Below are 10,399 nucleotides of genomic sequence, written 5' to 3' on the forward strand. Positions count from 1 at the left end.
GTTAAGAGCCCTCTTAGCAGTATTTCATGCAAAGACAAATGTAGACACCACAGTGAAAGCATGAAACTAATTAGCTGATTTGGTTTGTGTAACTCCAGACCACATCAGCTTTACAGCCAGAAACAGTGACTGAGGAGGTCACTGCACTGATCAGAAGGTTCCTCCTCAGCATTGTCATAGGCAGTAAGAGCTTCATCCTCCCCATCAATGCCTGCTGTGGCAGAGGAGCTGTGCTTCACCCCACACTTTTTAAGCACACAGCAATTGAGACCCATTTTGGCCTTGATGTACAATCCAGTTACAGGTTATACGAAACACTGAACCCCAGAATATGCCCCAGCATCTGCCACTGCAGAGCATCAGAGTGGAAATTCCTGAGCCATCCTCATGAGAGCATTATTCCACTGTATGGGTTTGTTTGCTTAACCTCTTTTTATTCTCCAACTGGCTTTGAGGTAGAACAACAGGCTCTGGAATGACTCCCCTAGGGACAATGGATGACCCTCACAATCTGACAACCATCTGCTGAAACTAAATTTAGGGAAAATATGCCCATACAGTCCTGGCTGGCAAAGAACTACACAGAATATAAGCAATCCAAACCAAACCCAAAAATGGCCAAGGACCCATTGCATTACCTTGGTTTTATAGCAAGGACTTTGCAATACAGCTGTAATAAAAATATGATTCCTAATGCAGGAAACATAAAACAAAGCAATGGTATTCCCATATTTTTAATTTTTTTTTTTTTCCTGGAGCAGAAAACCGTGTTTTTCTCCTTTCAGTTCATTTAAAATGGATGTCATTATACTTAGTCAAGTCGTGGCCACTATAACTAGACCCAAAGGAATTGAGGAAGATCAGTGACTGGAGTGGCAAGACAGAAGGTCATCAAACCAGAACTATATTACTCTCCCGTGACATCGGATGGAGCCATGACAGCAGTTTGGATGCTAGATAACATGAATATTCATCTTTATGATTTACAAGTTACTCTGTGACTTTGGAGTGACACTTCTAATGTGCCCTTGTGGTACCTTGGTGACATTGTGGGGAATGAGTAATGTCAGAACTCCGACTGTGGCACAAAGTATCACCCACTTCATGATTATTTATATTATTATCATTATCTCTTATTTTGAATCAGCCCCTGCAGTTGGAAGAAGATGTTTGCAATAGGTCTGAATAGCAAAGGGATGTATTAGCAGATTTGTAAAAGAAGTCAACAGAATGCTGTTACCTCAAAGCATTTTCCCAAAGAATCTGTGACCTGCATGGATGTAGCTCTAACAACAAAATCAGTGGGTTCTATGCTGAAAACATTTACACCAGAAAGTTTCCCTCCTCTGGAGAAGTCTCATTCCAGTTCAGAGGCAGATAGGACAAAAATAATATCTGTCTTGAGTCTCTAAGAAGTTTCTTAGAAAACCTGCAGAGCAGGTTGAGCTGGCAGCGGTCCATCCTGCAGATGCCATGCTCCATTACACCACCTCCGTTTGGCCTGGAAATTTTTCTCGAATAAATAGCACACTCATAAAAATTAAGCCTCACATTACAGTGTGCCTGTCAAGTTTGGATACTTTCTATATGGGGTTCAGAACATTTTATGAAAAATTAGGGATCTGCCAAGGGAGATCTGCTTGTCTCCCTGCTTCAAAGGAAGAAAAACAATCAAACCCCGTTCTCTTTAGCGTCTCCCAGCCCCTGACAGAGCTATCCAAGAGTCACACTAATACACAATGAGATAAAGACCTGACATTTCAGTTCCCTGGGATTACTCACTCCCAGGGAACTATGGTCTGAATTCCTGCGAGTTTTAACGCTAATTAACAGAATCACTTCAACAAAGCGCTGCGGGGCAAAACACCGAATATTCTGGTGGTAAGCAGTAGAAACATTTAAAATGTTCCTCCGTACACTTCCTCCATAATTTTTTTTCCCTCGCAGCATTCCGTCTGTTTCTCTTCCCCTGCCCACCCCTTCCTGGCTTCTCCCATCAGGGGGTGCCCGGGTGGAACCGACGGACCGGCAAAAACACTGGCCCGTACGGGGATCGAACCCGCGACCTTGGCGTTATTAGCACCACGCTCTAACCAACTGAGCTAACCGGCCCGCTTGCGCACGGTTGTGCCGGAAGCGCCTCCAGCCCGTGTGCGAGCGCCGCCGTCACCGCCCGGCCCTGCGGGGCCAGCGCTGCCTGCCCGGGGGAGCTGCGCTCCTCGAGCCCGCGGAGCTCCTCACACACACCCTGCGCTGGTCCCGGGGCAGCGACACCCCCATGCGCTCTCCCAGCGGGGACAGCGAGGGGGCAGCGCGCGGGCGGTGGCTCTGCGGGCTCCTGGGCCGAGCCCGGGCCGCCTCCAGGGCCGCCCTCACGGCAGCGCTGCCCCGAGCTGGGCCCTTCCCCGGGCTGTCCCATGGCGGAGCGAAACCGGCACAGCCTGGGGAAGGACAGAGGATAAGAGCAGCCCTCAGGATGTCCTCCCATGGACCCTGACCCGGGCACGGCTGGCCAGACCCTCTTGAAATTCACCTGGCAGGAGAGCTCCATGAGACAGAGCCTGAAAGCACTTCGCTCCAGTGAAGTAACGCAGGGGAGGAGTTACTCAAAATCCCTTTTTACGCACAGGCAAAGGTTTCAGTTTTACCATGTTCAGTTTCCTGGCTTAGACTGCTATTAAAGAAAAAATAATTTTAAAGAAACCCAGCTTTTCAAATGTTTGGTCTTCTTGGCAGAACTCATTATAGAGGAAAAAACCATGGAATATCTCAGCCTGGGATGAGACTGACTTGGGATCACTGGGATGACAGTGCAGTGTTTTTTCCAATCCACACACACCCCTGTGTCAGTACTTCCACTTCTTTTTGCCTCATTCACACCATCAGTTCCCTTTATTGCTGTTAGCCCATCTGTTTGCCCGCACTTTACTCAAACACCCATCAGATTCCCCAAACTTCATTTTGCCCAGCTTCTTCATAATGTCCTTCATCCCTAGGAGCAAACTGCAAACTGTCATTTCTCCTTCCCCTCTTCTATTTGATGTCCATGAAGTAGCAACCAGCCAACTGCCAGGAAGCACATATGCTCTGGGATCTTGATAACCAGCTACATTTTCTGGAAAATGTCATCCTGTGTGAGCTAAACTCACTCAAATATTTAAAAGCAAGGCCACATCTGGAACTTTAGGACAAAGATGACCAGTGAAAGGGCAGAAAGAAAACACAATAACAGAATTTCCTGAGCTAGAAGAGACCCACAAAGATTGTTGAAGTCCAATTCCTGTTGGACATTGTCCCAAAAATACCACAGCATGGGTCTGTGTTGGGAGTCTGGGTACTCTCCAGACTGATAGAGCAATAATTGGCAGGTACAGGAACATCAGATCTTTTTTTGTGCATCTGTCACATGGATTTTCACTTTGGTTTTAGGTAAGAAACGGTTGGCTAATTTTTTTTGTTAGTTGCTCCACAGACAGCAGTGGTGAGAATTAATTGTCTTTCTCGACTTTCTGACCAGAACATCAGTAGACGTAGCTCAAGGCAGTAACATATTGCCTAATTCATAGCTGTGCACCATTGTTTTTGAATCAAATCAGGTCCAATTAAGCAATAAAAAAACTCAATGCCCTTTGTCTGTTTCTTTCCTCTACCTCCTAGTTAGGCTAAGCAGACTTGTCTTTTTCTACAAAGTTTAATCAGCAAGATGCCAAATGCAGACCCCTGTTGTTCCAAACCCTCTTGTACACACACAAAGGACATCCTGTCTTTTTAGAAGAGACTCAGGGCCTGCTGTACAAGCAACAGATTTTCTGTTATTAGACAGTGACAGTCCAGGAGATCAGTGTTGCCTCCAAGAAAATAAAATTTTCTAATGGAACAATAAACTCTGCTTTCTCTCCAGGGTGTGGGATCCCTGCTCTCAAGCTTGGAATGAGAAATAGTTATCAGGTTATATACTAGTTATCTACCTGTTATCTATACAGGCCATACTAGCTGTTTAGGAATTTAGGTGTTGTACAAACAAAGTGTTTTGTACATCATTTGTGTTAGAGAATTGCGCTCACAAGAGCTGTATCAAACAGAGTCTGAGCTGTAAGGGTTTTGCAGGCCTCAGCTGGGTACCTCAACAACTTCAGATTTTTATAGCATATTTAGAAGATCTGTTCCCCTCATAACCTTAACCATTATAGAGAGCATTTTCAAAACTCTATATTTAAAAAGGGCAAAGACAACAGGACACCAAAGAATGAAGGTAGTCCAGGTGCTTGAGCTCTGTCTCAGCTCTCTTCAGTTGCCAGTTTGTTCTCTACTACAAGTCACCCAGCACCACTGTCCCTGGGCTCTCCTGCTCCCTTCCATCCCTGGCACACAGCTGGCATTGGCAGCCAGCGGTGCCCTGCAGTGAGAGCAGTCCCAGCTCCATGCTCCCAGTTGTCTCCCAGCCTGCACCACCTGTTCTTTTTGCTAGAATCCCAACAGCTGGGCCCCAGTCTGTTGTCTGCAGAGGAAAAGGATGCTTTCCTCAGACTCAGTGCAGTTGAAGATTATAAAGATGCTTCTGCTTCTGTGCCTAAGCAGTTTACTTCTTTTCCTTCTCACAGGCAGCACAATGCCAAATAATACAAGCTTCACACCCCCACTGTGCTGCAGCCTGTATTACACATGACATGCTGCCACAGGCCCTGCCATCATGGACCCTGCCTGTGTATGAAAGCAAGGCCATCCTCCAGAAGATATTTAGAGAGAAAGTAAAACACAGCATGCTCGTGAGCTTCTCTCTGCCACTGTCCCTCCCCAAGTGCCTGTGCTGCAGGGCACATTAGGATCTTATTTCACACAGATCAGTAAGGCATCTTTCAATGTGATCTTTGGTCACTGCTCACTTCCCAACCCAAAATGGATCTGAACCAGCAATTTATCAAAAAAGTGTAGTTTTAGGCATTCTGCAGCCATAATATCCTGTTTGTTCTCATCTGTCATCAATTCAGAATTGACAACTAGGGGGGAAAAATAAATTAGCTGCCCCAATAAAAAGATAGAGGGAACTAATGTCAGTCTGAACACTGTGCAAGGATTTATTAATAAACTTGCCATTGAAATTTCACTCATAAGTATGCTAATGTAAGTTATTTGCATATGTCTGTGCATCAAAAGAGCATAAAGACCCATAATGTTATATTTAATAACATTATTATTACCCCAATCATAAAGTAAACATTTGGTAGTCATAAAGTGTGCATTGATGTTGTGAATACTATATTTATAGAATACTGTATTTACAGAATTTTTAATAATAGCTAATGTGAGTTTTTATTAAAACAGTCAGGAGGACTGCTCTTATCCAGCCATTATCAATGTTCAGAACTAGAAACCTTCAGATTCAAAAATCACATTTTGAAATAGGACATTATATCCAGTAAAACCACCACAGTACATTCCTGGTACAGCAATAGCAGCAATGTCATGCTTTGAACAGAAAACTCAAACTTAGTTTTAGTTGTGTTGTCCAGCAGTGAGTGAAGAAAATTCCAGAGACTCAGGAAGACGAGAAACCCCTTCACTTCTGCCATCTAAAACGAACCACCAACTATGAGCATTGGTCTTGCAATGTCTACACACCATCACTGTGCTTATTTAAGGCCAAATTCACCACAAAGCATAGAATAGTTTGGGTTTGAAGGGAACTTGAATATCATCTAATTCCAATTCCCTCTTCTATAGGCAGGGACACCTTCCACTACACCAGAGCCCCATCTTACTTGGTCATGAACACTCCCAGGGATGGGCATCCACAGCTTCCCTGTATAGCCTGTTCCAGTGTGCCTCACCACCCTCATGGTAGAGAGCTTCTCCTGTAATCTGACATGAGTAAGCGATCCAAATGACACCAGAATACCCACATTTCTCTGAAGACATGGCATATAGAAAGCACTCACATCTGGTACATCCCTCTAGCAGGCTACACCCCTAAAATAGTGCAGCTATGCACGTACAGTTGTCCCCTCCCAGCAGGCAGCACATTGATAGAGTATGGTTTCAGTGCCCAGGCTGCTGGTAGAAGGCACAGCTGTAAAGATACTTGGCTTGTTTACCTGTGTCACAGTTCCTGAATCTGGTTTAATTACCTTGGAAAATGTTTCGAGATGCTCTGCAACTCTCAGCCTCCAGCTAATGCCAGGCATCAGTTCACCATTTGACATGCCACATTAAACCTACAATAAGCATTACAGAGGTCACCAGGTTGGCTTATTATTAATACCATCTCATTACTAGTGCTAAAATTATTGGCAGCTTCTCCATTTTTCACTAGTGCCTGTTTGCTTTGTTCCTGCTATTGATGGGCAGAATGGATTAGACTACATAAGCTTTAAGCTTTACATCCAGCTCAAGTGATACACTCTTGCAGACAGAAATAAGAGCTTGATTTTCCCTTTTTTACTCAAAAAATTAGAAGTTTGAGCCTCATCAAACCATACTTACACTTTTACATTTATGATGTGAAGATGGTAGTTAATTACTGCTTCAGAGCAGTTAGAAGCTTCATATATATGTTTTATAAGGTACAATTCCTGGTGGCTTTCATTTGAAAAAAACCTAACACCTTAGAATAGTAAAAAGACACAGTACCATGTGATTTCACTAAAACCTACCTGCAGATGAATATTCTTGACTTCTTAAGCAAGGACTGCAGAACTGCCTCACAATTTATATATGTTGAGGAAGCTGGTCAACGTTCTTTCAAATTTCAATATTCAGAGATGTATGTTTTACAAGCTACTCATATTTTAATTAGAAACAGTCAGGAAGATCCTAAGTAACAGGGTATTTTTCCCTACCCCCAGAAAAGATAAATTCAGACTTACTTTCTGTGAAGTTTCCTTCTCCCTCTTTGCTTTTTACCCCTGCTCCCAGCTACAGAGCTTACACAGAAGAGCAGTACACCAGAAAATGTATTTTGCATTAAAACAAAATCTGTCATCTATTCAATGATTTTTTACAAATGAATTCTTTTTCCAATATGCCAGACCTCTGTACTTTTAGTCTGCCTTGTGATACTAAGTATCTTTATAATAATTCACAATATTTCCTTGTGAAAAGGCCAATTTGTAATCAGACAAGTGTCCATTAGCCTTCATACAAAACCACTGCCATAGCAATAATTTTTTTATTAGACCTGTAAAACCTGCTGTTTCTGGCCCTCCTATTCCTTCAGTCCAAGCAGACATCCTCTCTTCTGTTCTGTAACACACCCAGCGGTCATTAAATTTCCATTTGAAAAGAATTAAAAAGGACTATAATTTTTATGCGATTAAATTGGACCAATTATTTCTTGAAGCCACAAGCGTATAATTTCCTATAAGCACTGAAGAAAAATCAATATCCCAAGTTCATAAATTATTTATTACTCCATCAGGCTGCCATTTGTTAACATAACAGAAGGACACCATTCTGGACCTGAACAAGAACTGCAGCTTTCATTCATATAGATAAAAAGGATGCACACACAAAAAAAACAGTGAACTTAAAGAACAGTCCAAATACCAGAAGTATTGGGAGTATACTCCCAATTCCTATGCTCCTGCTCCCTGAAGACAGCTATTTCTCAGTAAGAAACGCTGGGAAACAAAGTGCCTCCATATTAATAAAATGTTGCATATTGTTCTTGTCAGTGGTGACATTTAACTATTTTGGTGGGTTTCTTGATAATTTTGAAATTAGTTCCATGTGCAACCTAAAATTACAGTTAGTGCTTATGGAACCAAATTTCTGAATGCCGGAAGCAGAGTACAGTGTAACTTCAAAGGGTTTAAAGAGAAATTTCACAATATTTCTATACTTTTTTGTGTTGGTTTTCTTAATGCCATGAATGATGTAGGAGCATATACCATTTATCTACAAGTTTTTTTGTTGGTTAGTTGTTTTTTTTTTAAACCTAGGATCCTCAGTGTAGGTTTCTGAGCTTCCATCACAGTCCACAGCATTGTCACTGCTCAGTGCTCACATGGCTCTTTTCATCTTTACATGTAACAGCAATGAGTTTTCGCAACCACCATATACATTAACATCTATTTTCATTAAAGCAGAGGACGAAGAAGGTGAAGTATTCAGAAAAATCAGGAATTCATACAAGGCAAAGCACTCACTCTACAGTTCACATCCTGATGGGCTATCAAACCATTACATGTCTTGAAAAAAGCATTTGAGGCCAGTTAGAGAAGAATCACGCTGACATCCATTATCCCAGGAGCACAGGGGTATCATTACCCCAACAGCAGCACCTGGCCGTGAAAACACAACTGGATCAAGATCTAACAGAGTCAGTTCCCCTTTCTGTCCTCCTGACACAGATAAATTGAACAACACATAGTTCATTCTGTATACACCTTTGTGATGTGACCTTGGAATAAGAGTGCCTGAGTGGATATGAAAGTTGCCATGTTGTGTCCCAAATAAAGGAGGCTTAGGTCAAACACTTGTTTGTCCTGTGAAAGCCTACTCTGACCAAAGTCAAAAGCAATTTTGCTCACACAGTGCTGCATCTACGTGTCTCTGGCTGGAGTCAGAGTTAAAAACCAGCATGTCCAGAAGGGATACAGTTCTTTAAGTTACAAGATTTTATTTAAGATATTGCTTTTTGAAGTGCAGATAAATATTTTGCACTAACCTAAATTTATTCACCTCACTTCATCATCCCAAGCTGGGAAACACAAATTAGAGAATTATGCGATCTGCTGAATTTCCTGCTTACTTGTCATCCATCAAAACTTTCCAGATCCAACAATTCAAAAGGTGCACGTGATCTCAGAGAACTTTTACTTGTCTTCAAAAATTAGTCAACTAAAAAATTATAGACAGTTCTGCCTCCTCACAATACTGTAAAGTTTGTCAGTCAGCTGAAAGGGGAAGTTTAGAACATTAATCTAAAAATCAAATATTCAAAATATTCTCAGTGTACAGATTTTTTGCTTACCTGACAACCATATCTATAATCACATTTTCTATTAATTCACTTTTGATCAAATTCAAAACAGTTATCTCTGTTTCAGTAAAATTGACAAAGGAAGAGAGATACAAGAATTGCTTATTTCTTCGACATACTTAACAACTTCTCAGGAGGCACCTTAATCCTCATCTTGGTGAAGGCAGGATCAGGGCTGTAAGATGCTGGCAAGTCCAAACATATGATTTCTTAACAGAGCAGAGAAACAAGAAAGGACTTCAGGGCTTTGTTTATTACAGAATGACTTCAACACCAAATTATACCAATCTGATAAATTGAAAACAAAGTGGAACCAGTTACCTAGATGTTCTTTTCCCTAACAGCATGCTATCAAGATCCAGAATCATGACAAACAGATCAATTTTAGGAGCATATTTCAGTTTCTGGACATAGGAAAGAGTTTCTTAAAAATTCTGCAATACATAGAACAAAAGGTTTTTCTAGTAAAAGCTGAAGTAGTGCATTTTTTCTAGGGCTAGTTCTTCATTTTGCTTGGCACTGGGAACAGAGTGGAATTTACCAGCCATGACCAACTAATTCAGAGGCACAAGTTTGAGCCATGTCTGTACTGCCAAGCCACGCCAGCTCCCATTGTGGAGCAATATAGCACAGAGTAAGGCAGGAGCCTGAACCAGCTGTTACAGACACAATGGGCAGTGCAGCAAGGGAGCAGAGCTTTTCAGGGCACAGCTCTAGTAAATATCAGCATTGTCCAACTAGGAATATGCTTTGAGTTTTGTACACCAAGAAGTATGAGTCAACTTAGCGCAGCCAGAGTGTAGATTGAAAGCTTAAGCAAGGATTTATGTACAAAGCCAGACCCTGTTGGACAGGATCAATTCAAACAGAGGAAAGAAAAAGAGCAAAAGCCTTTTAGGCAACACTTGGAGGATGACCTTCTGGGACCCTGCTGATTATTTACATGATTTCTTGCCAAGAAACAAGTGCTGCACTGCTCTCCAGCCAGCATTAATGATCCCTGCACATTGGCAAATTTACTTCCAGCCCCAGGCTCAGCTGCTAAATATGGTGACAAACTACTTGGAAAAATCTGGGTTTTACCACAAAAAAAATTAAAAAAAAAAAAAAAATCAGTCCTTTTCAAATCTGGAAGTTTGTTTTATTTTGAAGATACAGAACTGCAAGTAGTCTGCTTTTTTTTAATAATCCTCAACTTTACCACTGAGCCTGTTGGCTTAGAGATGGATATAAGCTAAAGTCTCTTAAATATACCCTGATCCAGCAAACAGGTCAGCACAAGTATAAAGCAATGAATGACACAAAACTTAATTATACCAATCATTCCAAACAAAGAAGGAGCCTCTAGGGGCTTAATCCATGTTGGAGATTTTTTGATTTTGCTTTTATTTTTGCCCTCCTTATTCTCCCTCCAAAACT

The 10,399-nt window shown here is 41.8% G+C and overlaps 1 non-coding gene across 1 annotated transcript; it reads right to left on the minus strand.

Annotated features, from left to right (window-relative positions):
- Positions 1-2,038: 2,038 nt before the first annotated feature.
- Positions 2,039-2,112, minus strand: TRNAI-AAU. The gene has a single exon. It is a non-coding gene; the product is annotated as a tRNA-Ile (tRNA).
- Positions 2,113-10,399: the final 8,287 nt, after the last annotated feature.

The sequence above is a fragment of the Catharus ustulatus genome, chromosome 2 (assembly GCF_009819885.2).
Source record: "Catharus ustulatus isolate bCatUst1 chromosome 2, bCatUst1.pri.v2, whole genome shotgun sequence".
Classification (NCBI taxonomy): Eukaryota; Metazoa; Chordata; class Aves; order Passeriformes; family Turdidae; genus Catharus; species Catharus ustulatus.